The following is a 14,365-nucleotide window of genomic DNA, read 5'->3' as shown; positions in this document are numbered from 1 at the left end:
CTGTATGTAAAGAACACAAGGGTTTCTGGAAAAACACTGAGATCACCGCAGCGTGTGCGCGTCTCAATCCAACACCGAGGGAGACAAAGGAGCTTACTAGGTCATACAGGGCATTCGGTTTGTGACACGCACTGCAGAAATGAGGTCATGTGATTCAGGGCTGGAGAATCAGGCCATAGCTTTCTTTCTTTCTTTCTTTCTTTCTTTCTTTCTTTCTTTCTATCTATCTATCTATCTATCTATCTATCTATCTATCTATCTATCTATCTATCTATCTATAGAACAGAATCAGGATCGTTTTTATCGTCGATAAAATTATTCTCTAATTTGTACGCGTGTGTATTGTGTCGGTACCACGTCGATTCGGTGTTCGCTCACTACTTAGGGTTTAATTTTTGATTTGAGATGCGCCCCTCTCTCGGCGTGTCAGATGAGAGAGAGAGAGAGGAGAGAGGGAGAGAGGGAGGAGCGCGTGCAGAGAAGAGCAGAGTAGAGCAGGAGCGCTCTTTACTGGTTAGGAGATGTTCTCCTGAGTGCAGTCAGGATCTCCAGCTGGATGGAGGAGATATTTAGTGAAGGATTTCTTTCTCAGTCTGGCGCAGAGTCCGGAAGTCGTGCTGCGGGATACTGCACTTCATCCGGCAGTAAACAATAACAATAATAATAATAATAATAATAATAGTTGGGATCATCACCCACACGGAGCGGAATCTTGAATCCGGTTTAAATCTCTGAAAGCGGTGAGTGTGATTATATTTCCTGAAGCCGGATATCTAACCCGGTTTAACATGTTATGCTAGGTGCTAGCCTTGTGCCGCTGACTAGCCGCTCTAACCCAGGCTCTGAGAGCGGATTAGCTACAGTGCTAACGATGTTCAGTGAGCCGGGCTTTAACACACACACACACACACACACACACACACACACACACACACACACACACGGGTTCTTTATTATTAACTAACCAGGGTTAACTTTAACTAACCCACATTTCCGGCTCTGTGCGCGCGCTGTTAAAGGCTGTTATGAGTGTGTTTACGGATCAGAAAAATTTGTCTTTCTATCATACAATCTCTCTATCTCTTTCTCTATCTCTCTCTCTCTTTCTCTCTCAGTCTGTCTTCCTCTGTCTCTCTTTCTCTCTCTCTGTCTGTCTCCCTCTGTCTCTCTTTCTCTCTCTGTCTGTCTCCTTCTGTCTCTCTTTCTCTCTCTCTGTCTGTCTTCCTCTGTCTCTTTTTCTTTCTCTATCTCTCTCTTTCTCTCTCTGTCTGTCTCCCTTTCTCACTCTCTGTCTGTCTTCCTCTGTCTTCCTCTGTCTCTCTTTCTCTCTCTGTCTCTCTTTCTCTCTCTGTCTGTCTCCTCTGTCTCTCTTTCTCTCTCTGTCTCTCTTCATCTCTTTATGTCTGTCTCCATATTGCTCTCTTTCCTTTTATCTGTCTCTCTATGATTCTTGATACTATGGTACTTTCTCTATCTGCTTGTCTCTCTGTCTTCCTGTCTCTCTGTCTTTTCTCCATATGTCTCTCTCCCTATATCCCTGTCTTTCTCAGTCTGTCTCTATCTTTATCTGTTTGTCTCTGTCTTTCTCTCTGTGTCTCTGTCTGCCTGTTTCTGTTGTTTCTCTCCATGTCTCTTTTCGTCTCCCTATGTCTCTGCCTCCCTGTCCCTCGTTTTCTTGTTTTTCCTCTGTCACCATGTGGTTTGGTGGTCGCAGGTTTGTCTCAAAGTGATGTTTGGATTACAGCAGTGAAGAGAACATTCTGGATCCTGACGTGAACAACTGGAGGAAATCTACTGTCATCTGATGATTCAGAAGTGAATGTAAATCTGATTAAAATAAAGACACGTTAGTCTGCATTGGATTTTATGCACCTACTGATTTGTTCGTGACCAGATGGAGCATTAAAACACACACACACACACACACACACACACACACACACACACACACACACACACACAGTAAATGATACGCTACACTGTTCTACACTGTTCTCATCCCCCTGCACGCGTTCGTCGCTTCTCGGCTTTGATCTGCTGATCGGTTTCTCACCACTGCAGTTCGGACGATAAAAAGAAGAAGCTCAGCAGATCACAACACTTGTTTAATTAAACATCGAGAGATGAAACTCAAACATCAACCCCGCAGATTAAACAGTGCATCATCGCTGTTCTCGCATCTCTTTAAAGTTGTAGTACATCTCATTTATAACCTTAAATTTCACTCCCTACTATTTAATAGAATTCAGTATCATTAGCATAGAAATACACACTTCCCCCGACCACTGCATAGAGCAACGTCCTATCCGTTACTATAACAACGACCCAAACAGAGGAGGCCTGTGAGGCTCCGCCCCTCTCAATATACACACAATATAAACATCACCCACATCTGACTTTCACAATAGAAGTAATTGTCGACATCCAGATTTCTTATGTATTTACTGCTTCTCTCACGTAGACGTACTCGATCTCAACCAGACCATAATACACACCTGGATACCGTACTTCAGGTAAACGTTTAACGTAAAAAGTAGATGTTGGTCGATTTGTTTTGTCGGATCTGTGCTTAAAAACGGTGCGATCGGAAATGTTTTATTACCAGACATCATTAGTATGCAGGTTCATCACAGCGTGTTTGTTGTTGTTTTACTTCCTTGAAGTAAACAAAATGCCTCTCTTTCTCTCTCATGTTTACTCCATTCTCTCCATCCCTTTTTCTTCATCCATCACCCTCTCCTGCAGTCCTTTCCGTCAGTATTTATATATTTATCTCCTTTGTGTGTCTGATTTGTTGGTGTTAAGGTTGTGTTTAAATCATTTGAGGCTGATGGTCGGAGCGAGTGTGTGTGTGTGTGTGTGTGTGTGTGTGTGTGTGTGTGTGTGTGTGTGTGTGTGTGCGCGCGTGCGTGTGTTTATTGGAGCATTGAGAGGAACCGGAGTTCCTGGAATGTTCTTCCTGACTCCACATGGACAGCACAACAACCTGTTTTTTCCCTCCTTGTATACAGGTGTGTGTGTGTGTGTGTGTGTGTGTGTGTGTGTGTGTGTGTGTGTGTGTGTGTGTATGTATGTATGTATTGTGATGTCATCCGTTACGATTCTCAGCATTGTGTGTTGCAATGTGAAGTTTTCTTGATGTTTTGAAGTTTAGAGCCGTCAGTGTGGGAGTGTACACTCTGGTTTCTCTGGAAATTTCATCCAAATATACACTCTCTCTGTGTGTGTGTGTGTGTGTGTGTGTGTGTGTGTGTGTGTGTGTGTGTGTGTGTGTGTGTGTGTGTGTGAGAGAGAGAGAGAGAGGATAAGATAGACAGCAAGAGGAAGAAAAGAAAGAGGGAGAGACAGGGTGAGAGTCAGACAAGCGGAAAGAGAGAGAGATGGAACGCAGGCTGGTGTGTAAGTGAGTGGTTTGTAATGAATGAGTGTATCAGCTGCAGTCCTTCATTCATCTCTCTTTTTTTTTTTTAAAACTGTGTATTGATTGTGAAGGAGAGGTGTATTTATCAATGAGACACACTCTCTCTCTCTCTCTCTCTCTCTCTCTCTCTCTCTCTCTCTCTCTCTCCCTCGGGCGATGTGCCAGAACTCGGGGCGGTGAACCTGTGAGGGATGTTAATGGAGTGTAAAATCTCCCAGCGCTGCTCTTTACTCTCTTCTCCACACTCCTGCTTTTCATTCCTCTCTTCCTTTCAGTCTCTGTTTATTAGTCAGAAGGTGTGTGAGGATCTGAGGATCAGGAGATCAGGACTGAGCAGGACACAAGGACTAACACACTCCTACGCTCGAGCGCTGTTTCATTCCTCTTTCACCTCTCACTCATCTCTTTCTTTTATTATTACTCTCTCTCTCTCTCTCTCTCATCTATCGTTTTTCAAATTATTGTTTTCTTCTTTTCTCTCTCTGTCATTTGCACTTTCTTTCTCTTTCTTTTTCCTCTTCATTCTCTCACCATCGATTTCTCGCTCTCTTTCTCCTCCCTCTTTCTCTCGCTGTGTTGCATGTGATTTCTCGCTCAGTTTTTCTTCTTTACCTCCTTTGCTCTGAGTATTATTCTGTCTCTCGATCTCTTTCTCCTGCTCTCTTTTCTATTTCTTGATCGTATTTCTTTCTCTTATTCTCTCTTTCTTTGTCTTTTTTTCCTTGCTCGTTTGCCCATACCTTTATTCGTTCTTCCTTTGTCAGACCGCAGCTGGTCACGTTTGAGAGAACACGTGAGGTGCGACTGCTCCACCCTGAACACTTGTAACCCTTTCACTGCTGACACTGGAGACTCCTTCCTTCACATCAAAGTTACATCAATCAAAGTCACAATAAAACCCCAGATTACACGTGTGTTCAGTGCGATACGATACGCCGCAGTGTTTATGTTCATCTCGGGTCCATCGTACGTGTACCCTGTGAGCAAGCGGTTACTATGGCGACGATAGCTTGATTTCCCTTTCTCCCATGTGTTTTTTTTTTTCTCCCCAGGTTGGTGTGAGAGCTGATTCACGATGGTACAGCAGTATCAATCCCCCGTGCGTGTCTACAAGCACTCCTTCGAGCTGGTCATGACTGTGAGTACTGCACCCACGCTAACATCGCTAACGGGTAGCCTGTGTGTGTGACTAAGTGTAATAGAGTGTGTGTGTGTGTGTGTGTGTGTGAGTGAGACTGAGTGTAATAGAGTGTGTGTGTGTGACTGAGTGTAATAGTGTGTGTGTGTGTGTGCGTGTGTGTGTGTGTGTGTGTGTGTGTGTGTGAGACACTGAGTGTACGAGTCTGTAAGTGTGTTTGACTGTGCGTGCGTGAGTGTGTGTGTGTGTGTGTGAGACTGAGTGTAATAGTGTGCGTGAGTGTGTGTGTGTGTGTGTGTGTGTGTGTGTGAGACTGAGTGTAATAGTGTGTGTGTGTGTGAGTGAGTGAGTGACTGAGTGTACGAGTCTGTAAGTGTGTTTGACTGTGCGTGCGTGAGTGTGTGTGTGTGTGTGAGAGACTGAGTGTAATAGTGTGCGTGTGTGTGTGTGTGTGTGTGTGTGTGTGTGTGTGTGTGTGTGTGTGTGTGTGTGTGTGAGAGACTGAGTGTAATAGTGTGTGTGTGTGTGTGAGTGAGTGAGTGACTGAGTGTACAGAGTCTGTAAGTGTGTTTGACTGTGTGTGTGTGAGAGAGAGAGAGACTGAGTGTAATAGTGTGTGTGTGTGTGTGTGTGACTGAGTGTACGAGTCTGTAAGTGTGTTTGACTGTGTGTGTGTGTGTGTGTGACTGAGTGTACGAGTCTGTGTGTTTGACTGTGCCAGTGTGTGTGTGTGTGTGTGTGTGTGTGTGTGTGTGTGTGTGAGAGAGAGACTGCAGTATCAGCAGAGTGGTAGGAGGTTAATGGAGTGTTGCGGTGCAGTAGATGGACGTCTCCTGTTTCCTGTTCTCTGTAATAGTGATATATTTACATTCTCACATCTCAAATCTGCTCTCTCTCTCTCTCTCTCTCTCTCTCTCTCTCTCTCTCTCGCTCTCTCTCGCTCTCTCTCGCTCTCTCTCGCTCTCTCTCTAAACACGGCCCTTTCCCTCTCTTTTCCCTGCATTGTGTAGTTATTATTGTTTATTGTGCGTGCTTTGTGTTTTATTGCTGCATTCCTGTACACATTCCCTTGAACGATATAAAGGCGTAAAACTCCGGCGCAGCTCGCGGCGGCGTTCCGCTCGCGTACGGAATGTTCCAGAACATCCAGCGTGTTTCAGCTCGTCCTGTTTCTAACAGCACATTTTTCCCCTTCATCTCCCCCCTGATCCTCCGAAATGATCACTATACAGGCCACTTTCAGATCAGATGTATTTAATTAATGATTTAATGATTTATTCAATGTTTTTATTATTTATCAATGCACTTTTTTCCCCGTAAAAAAAAACAAAAACATTTAAACTTTTCAGCATAAAAACAAATTTGCGTTTGTATTATTTTTATTTTTTGTGTTGTTGTTTTCTGTTTATTGTTTCCGTAGATGATTATCATTATTATCATTATTATCATTATTATTATTATTATTATTATTATTATTATTTTGTAATGCACAATACATCATGTTTTATCCGTTTATTATTACTTCCCTCTGAAACTGGAGACTCCTTCCCCAAACCGTTACAGAAGCGTTTCTTAGTTCTGGGAGAAATTCACAGTAATACTGATTATATTTATTATTTACAGTGTGAGTTTATATAATAATATATAATAACAACATATTAGTATTTAAATATATTTATAATTAGATATAAATAATCCTCCTGAATCCAATGGTAATGGATAATAATTTATCCTTGTGTGTAGGTGAAATTAGTATTAATTAATTAATTAATATTTATTTATATTTACTAGATATTATTGGTTTTACAGTCTTTCTTTCTTTTCTTCAGAAAAAGTATATTTTGGTGAACGTTGGCGTTCCCCTGAACACTGGCGTTTCTCTGAACGCCGGCGTTCCCCTGAACACTGGCGTTTCTCTGAACGCCGGCGTTCCCCTGAACACTGGCGTTCCCCTGAACACTGGCGTTTCTCTGAACGTTGCTGTTCCTCTGAACACTGGCGTTTCTCTGAACGCCGGCGTTCCCCTGAACATTCGCGTCTCTCAGGCGTGTGAGAGTTTAATTCCCATATCAGGATTCGTGCCAGCTGGCAGCTTGTCAGGAGTTTCGGAGAACTGCTTTTCTTTTCTTTTTTTTCTCTCCTTCACTGCAGCATTCTTTAACACACACACACACACACACACACACACACACACACACACACACACACACACACACACACACAACACTTGCCTTCCTGTACACTTGTGTTCTCAGGAACAGGGAAGTGCCCCACTTGGGCCTCACTGCTCTCCTCAGTGTGATTTACATAGATATCGTTTTTATTCTTCACTTTGAAGCTCAAACGTACAGAAAACTCATTGTGAATGGATTGAAAAAAAAACCCCACTGTAGCTAATACGCTTTATTTTAGGGGTCCGAACACCAAACAAGCACAAACACTGTACTGAAATAAGTGTTGTACAGAGTTCAGTCCTTCCACTGTCCTTCCATTTTGGGTTTTTCGTCCAGCACTTTTTTTTTTCAAAAATTAAATCATGGATTTCTTATCGATCATTCATTCTTTCTGTCTGTCTTCATCTAATCGTTAAATTAAACGTAATAGAAATGTCTTGTGAATGAATTATGACTCGATATGGGGACGTCTGACAGGTTCCCGAGGCGCGACCTTCAGTACGGTTTTCCATCTACGTAGATTTGTTCGCCAACATCCATAACAAAGTCGTCCTCGAGGTCCTGCACGTGTCCTGCACGTGATCTCCCTCTTAACCCTTCGAGACTTTTTAGTGTCACGTTTGACTTTTTTGGTTGATGTGACAGAAATTCCGACTGGAAACTTTTCCCATGCATTAATGGCATGTTGTGTAAACGCTCAGGTGGAACATTCCACTGTTTCCCGAAACACCTGAGTTTAACATGCAAACAGGAATTCTTTTCCACTGTATCGCACAAGATATTATTCATAGTACTCGGTTATTTTTTTTTTTCTCATCCTTGCTGAGGTCGTGACCCGCCTGAGAGGGTGTTTGTTTCATGTTTTCTCTGGAGGACACGGATGAGCAGCCAAGTGAGATCATTTGTGCTGCAAGTGCAGAGCTTCTACTGCGCAGTAACACTAACGGGATAAACAGCGACAGGGAGTGAGAGCGAGTGAGTTCTGCTCCCCAGGGCAGCGACGGGAGATTTCAGATCCCTGCTGTGGTTGTTATATCGTGTGTGTGTGTGTGTGTGTGTGTGTGTGTGTGTGTGTGTGTGTGTGTGTGTGTGTGTGTGTGTGTGTGTGTGTGTGGTGTTGTGTAGCTACATTAATGAGCAGGTCGTATGGTTTTGTTCCAGCAAAGTTTTCCATATTCCTTATTTGGTCATATTTCAAAACAAACAACGATATTTATTTATTCCTCTCGTAACCATGACAGCTTTTCATTTGTTAAAGAAAAAAAAAGACACTCCGTTTACAGTTACATTTCATTCAGAATTTAATAACTACTCGTGTTGTCCTTTTTCTTTTTATCCATTTATGGCTACTTTAAAATACAAAGAGGCGTCTCACGTGAAACTCTTGTCCTCACGTTTGTTATACGAGCTACAGATTTAACTCTGACACTGGAGACTCCTTCCATCAATGGAGCAAATCGAATATAACACAAATTCTACAAATATAAATAGGGGTTGCCATGGTAACAGTATGCCTCTGACATCGTAGATTATTTCTCTATTACAGCACAGCGAGGTTTTAGTAAAATACGGAAATACGACCATATAAGGAATACGCAGGACTGGAACAGAACCATACCAGTTGCTCGTTAGTGTAACCCTAGGCTCTTCGAACGACCTGTTGCTATAGAAACCAGTAGTAATAACATATCAACACTGGTGTTTATTCCTAGCTAGCAAGACTTATTTTTTATTTCTTTGTTTATTTCTTTTTTTGCTTTAGTTAATCATTACTTGTTCGAAGTATTGATCCATGCGTTTAATCTACAAAATCTGCGTTTTCACTCTGACTCTGCTTTTCTCATTTGGACCTGGAGTTTATTCCCTGGAGCTCAGAGGGGGTCTTTCATGTGGTGTTTTCTGCAGTGCTGAACATCTGGAAAAACAAATGCATTCAAAAATCATCCCCAAAATCAGTAGAAAAAAACAGACCTGTGGCTTTGGATATAAAAAAGTCAGATTGTTTACAGACTGTTGTGCAAGAGAGGAAAGGAGGAAGGAAGTGGATGTGAAAACAGATGCACTGTTTCATCAGGGAGGAAGCGACAAACCTGCGGTGGTGCTGGTGGTGGTGTTGTTCTTGTACACTATCAGTGTTAGTTACCACCATCCCGTATTATTACACAACACGCTATTACAGGAGATCATCCCAGACGACACGTGCCGCTAAAACTCCAGAGAGCCGGGATTAGTCCGGGGCAGAGGGATTAAAGTTTAAAAGATGAGACCAGATCGGATCAGAACATCAGCTCGGAGCTTCACGCACAGGAAGTCGACAGAGAAGTGAGGAGAAGAAAGGTTACTATAATACAGTAAACAAATCCTCTCGCTGGACTGGGAACAGATCGGGCGTGTGATCAGAGAAAATAAAATCCGCCTGGAGATATGAGTGCGTGTGAAAGCGAGAGGAAAGAATTCGCTCTGTTGAGGCCCTGAAGCGGATTCACTTGACCAAACTTGAGCATTTAATAAGTTAGCGTTTTTTTTTTTTTTTTTTAATAATTTTTTTTTTAATAATAGTTGCTTAATATTTTGTGGGACAATGTTAACTGACTAAATATCGAATACTCACTCATTTCCCCTTCCAGTGGCGTTGAAACGTCCCGTACTGCAAAAATCCCAGAGTTGTTTTCAGGTTGGTCTCAGGATGAGAATCAAATTTGTAGAAATAGTTTGTAGAAAATCCAATATGACTCTAAAGTCTCAAACTTGTAGTCAGATTTCTTCTGTTGGTGACCCTAAAGCATTGAGAGATGTACAGTGACTAAAGTGAGAGTTTACAGGTCAAAAATAAATGTCCAAAGCTGTCCATGGCCTACCATACCAGGTGGTATCAAAAAGAAAAAGACTTCTGTTTTAACACGCCAGTAAATGGCAGCATGAGGCTGCACGCACAGTCACAGGGAGCACCGACCTTCATAAGTCAGTGTGCCAAAAGACATCGTCCTGTGTACATCACCGAGCTCCTCCTCATGCGCGAGTTTCTCGCAAGGAAGCAACACGATCTCACTTACGCACCCTCCCTACTCACTAAATTTGACACTGTTGTGGAGATCCGTTGCGAATAGCAGAAGATTCTTGACACGCGTCGAAAAGAAGACTTGCAGTTCACGTTCTAGTGGTGGTGTAAGGGGACTGTTTTGAAGGTGATGGTGTGTAAATGTAGATAAATAAAGCACTTTCTTATGTAAAAAAAAAAAAGAGCTTGTCTTAAATCTTTTTGATACCAACTCATCTATTCCCAATGTAGAGGAATAAGACTCTTGTGCACTTTCAGTGCTGAACCTTATAATTGCTATTGAATAACTTTATAAATCTGCAGTATATGTGGGGTTTTTTTTTTTTTTTTTTTTGTTTTTGCAAGATATCAGGCTGCTGCTGTCTTGGCCTCTATGGAATGTTCTGGAAGTCTGGTGAAGCTTTTCTCTCTCTCTCTCTCTCTCTCTCGCTCACTCTGCAGCTGGTAGTGGGGGGTGAAGTATACGCAGTGCAGTAATGTACAGCAGATCTTTATTTTTTGGGGTTTTTTTTATCTCTATGCGAGAGTGAAAGTGAGAGAACACCACAACTAACTATCTCCATCGATTTCTTTCTCTCTCTAAAACCAATAGCGTGACCTTGAGCATCGTTGCTCAGCAGTCTTTCACGATCAACCTCAATCACCACATGTGCAACTCACGTGGCGTCAAGTACACAGTGTTCTGCGCACGTGTGACACAATACGCACGCACACACACCTTTAAAGCGCCATAAGGAAAAGAACATTCATTATTCATTTTGCTCGTATTTGTTCTTGCTAATTGGATCCGGTTCACATGTTTGACAGGGAGGTTCTGATAGAATCGACCTGAATTGAAGGTGCAGTGCGCAAAATCGTGTCTCTGCTAGTGTCGCAAAATTCCAGTAGTTTTCAACGCAGGAAACTTTCTATACAAATAAACTGGGAATTTACTAAATTGCTGGTGAGCCTGTAATATAAACATAACAAATGTAGTTACAAAATCTTGAAGGATAATTTTTTTTTAAAACAACCAGATTTGATGGAATTTTTGTTGAATTTCTTTTTTGAAACACACACACACACACACACACACACACACACACACACACACACACACACACACAGCACACACAGCACACGTACTGCGGGGTTACTGAGGCCACGCCCTCTACATGCATAACATTTCTACAATCCTGCACACACACTAATGTCAAAAGACTTTTACATTTGTTTAAAACTCCCTCGTGCTGAGTGTAAATTACTGCACAACATCATTATACTGATTAAATCTGTCATTTTTAAAATCTGTTCGTTTGCAGGCGTCAGTTTATGATCAAACAAAATGTTTATATTTTATGTTTGTGTACGATACAGTTTATATCAATCGCCCCAAATTTTACATTTATTCCCATCACAATTCTTGGTAAGATTCTAACTTGGAATATTAAAAAAAAAATTCCCCAGATGAATTTCCAATTGAAAGTTTCCGGAATTCTTGTTTTGGTCTGTCTTTCCGACTTCATCCCCCACCCCTATAGTTTCCTCTTTCTTTCTCAGACCCTTCCAAGAATAGAGAGACGTGTTTATTCGCACTTTAGTCACCACACGCCGTCTCTAAACCCTCCGTTCTTTCTTTCTGCTGCATCACGAGTAACTGCTGTATCAGACACTTTTTTTTCTTTCCTTCCTTCCATCAAAGCAAAGCTCTCATTATCGCTGAACACTGCGGCTAAATAAGAACTAAACACCCCCTGACGTCAGAGAGAGTGTGTGTGTGTGTGTGTGTGTGTGTGTGTGTGTGTGTGTGTGTGTGTGTGTGTGTGTGACATCCCCTAAATAACAAGTTTACACAGCACCCATTAGAGACAGAGTCTAACGTTTCATAGCATTGATTAGACGCTCACGAGCAGGTCTGACACGTGATAACCTCCAATTAAAACCTGATAGCTGGAATTACGCCGCCGTTCAGCGCTCGGCTCGGCACCAACCCGCAATCCGTCTCCAAACACGACGCCCAAGCTCAAGTCAAACGTTAAATTCCTCTTTTAGCGAGACGCATCAAACCCGAGCCGACATCGTTATTTTAGTGCACGTGGTCAGAAACATGCTACACGACATCACTTCCTGTCGACCCAGGAAGTGTGTGTTTTCATCAGAGCGATTCAATGGGGATGTTGGGTTTTTTAAACAAATCAGGGTTTTTTTTTCTCTGTTTTATTCAAAATACTCTAATACGATCCATCGCTGCGCTGTTCATGGTCCAACTTTTCTTATTTCACGTTTACCGTTTGAAAGAAAAACTTCCCGACCATAAAACATGGCCCCCTGCTTTCTCCCCTAAATTTTAATAGTTGTAGTTTACACTGAACGTAGCATGAAGGTGATTTTGACTAGCGTTCAGAACGTTTCCCAGAGGTGTACGGTATCAGCACGCCGAGACCAGAGGCCCGGAGAGGAACATGTAGGATAAATTTACACCGACTGCGGATCGGATTTCCGATCTCCCCGACTCTGACGCTCGGAGCCAGCTCTCTCCTCGACCTACTTTCTGATCGCATTATAGCACGAGAGCTTAGAATAGCCTCGAACTCTCGCTCTCGGAAATAGCTCAAGTGCTGTCAGCTTATGACCTTTGTGTGTGTGTGTGTGTTTGTGTGTGTGTGAACAATGTGTGTGTACACAATGAATATGTTGTCATATAAATGTAGGTATGTACGATTTTCTCTTTTATTTTAGACTTGGTTTGTTTGTAAGACTTACTGCACGCTAGTCGTAACCATAGCAATGCTCTTTCCGCAGTCCTCGCTACTCCAATATCGGCTAGCTAACTAGATTACATTTACGGTTGTCAGTAGTACAGGAGGCCCCGCCCCCTCACTCTGAACACCATGAAAGTTTATAAACACAAATAAAATGTTAGCCGGATGTACAATGTACGTAAATTCCAAACGAAAGAATTCTACGTAGTGCACGTAACAAAAAAATTTTTTTTCATTTCTGCTCATTTGTTTTCTCTTATTTTAAAATTTTCGACATAGACATTTTTTAGTATAATTTAAATTGGGAAGCAATCAATATTTAAATAGTTTTATAAAATCATCGTATCAGAATAAATTGTATTTATTTTTTTATTCATTTCCTTTTATTTTTAATTGTATTCACTCGTTTTCATGTTGTTCTCCAAATCATTTTTTTCATTTTGTGTTTACAATTACAAATTGTGTGTGTGTGTGTGTGTGTGTGTGTGTGTGTGTGTGTGTGTGTGTGTGTGTGTGTGTGTGTGTGTGTGTGTGTGTGTGTGAATCCTACACAATTCCTTCTGTCCATCTGAGCATAATGAATGAGTTGAGCTTAAAGCAAGGGCTTGTTTTACTTTTTTCCCCCCGCTGTCGAACAGAAACACAAGCGCCCACACACACACACACACACACACACAGACACACACACACACACACACACACACACACACACACACACAAAGACAGTTCTGTATCAAACTGCACAGCAAAATCCAAACAATTGGTGCCTGTAATACGAGATTCTCCGAAACACCTCTGCAGTGCCCTCTCTCACACTGTGTGTGTGTGTGTGTGTGTGTGTGTGTGTGTGTGTGTGTGTGTGTGTGCGCTCAGCGTGAGGTTTATAAGCCGCAGCAGGAAAACGCCGCCGGCTGTGTCTCATTTCACCAAGTGTCTCTTAGAGTACAGCGTGAGGCAGTGATGGAGAAAGACTGAGCAATGGGAAGAGAAAGACACTGAGAAGGAGCGATCAACAGACCCGCAGAGAAAGAGGGAGACAGATGGGGATGGAGAGAGCTAGAAACTGAGACACTGAGATGATTGATGGAGAGAGGGATGGATAGAGCGAGAGGACCAAAGAGACACGTGGAGTGAGAGAGACTGATAGGTTGAAAGAGCCAGACTGAGCAAAGAGAGAGCAACGCAGATAGAGTGGATAGAGATAGTTGGATAGAGTGATGGAGAATGAGGCAGGTAGATTGAGAGAGACAGATATAATAAATGAGAGATACAGAGATTTGGAGAGAGATGTAGATAGATGCACAGGGAGAGCGAGCGAAAGAGTGAGACAGACAAGAAATATTCAGAGATGGAGGGAGGAAAAGAGAGGTAGAGAGATTGATAGATGTGTAAATAGATGGAGTGAGTGAGAGAGAGAGAGAGAGAGAGAGATCTATGCATTGTGTGTATTTGACATAATTTACACAGTGTGTTTACTTCATTTGTTTATTTTTTAAGTTTGCTCGTTTGCGTGTGTGTTTGCGTGTGTGTGTGTGTTTTGCGTGTTTAGAACATCCTGTATTAACCGGCTCACTCACACACACACACACACACACACACACACACACACACACACACACACACACACACACACACACAGGATCTGAACTGACAAAATCACCTGTTTCTGTTCTGTGTGTGTGTGTGTGTACAGTCGTGTTGCATTAAAACCATTTTGGATCCTATTTATTTATATATATATTTATTAATTTTTTTTAATAAATTTATGAAAATAATGATTTACGATGAAATTACCTTTTTCTTTTTTAACCCTGGAGTTATGCTTTTGCAAAA

General features: G+C 42.0%; 1 long non-coding RNA gene across 1 annotated transcript in view; it reads left to right on the top strand.

Moving 5' to 3' along the window:
* Positions 1-450: 450 nt before the first annotated feature.
* Positions 451-14,365, top strand: part of LOC124384491 — a 15,346-nt gene continuing 1,431 nt past the window's right edge. Inside the window, exons 1-2 of the long non-coding RNA XR_006925409.1 lie at positions 451-740; positions 4,474-4,559. This is a non-coding gene — a long non-coding RNA (uncharacterized LOC124384491). The remainder of the gene's footprint in view (positions 741-4,473; positions 4,560-14,365) is intronic.

Source organism: Silurus meridionalis, chromosome 1 (genome assembly GCF_014805685.1).
Source record: "Silurus meridionalis isolate SWU-2019-XX chromosome 1, ASM1480568v1, whole genome shotgun sequence".
Taxonomy (NCBI): domain Eukaryota; kingdom Metazoa; phylum Chordata; class Actinopteri; order Siluriformes; family Siluridae; genus Silurus; species Silurus meridionalis.
This window is presented reverse-complemented; position numbering and strand designations above follow the sequence as displayed.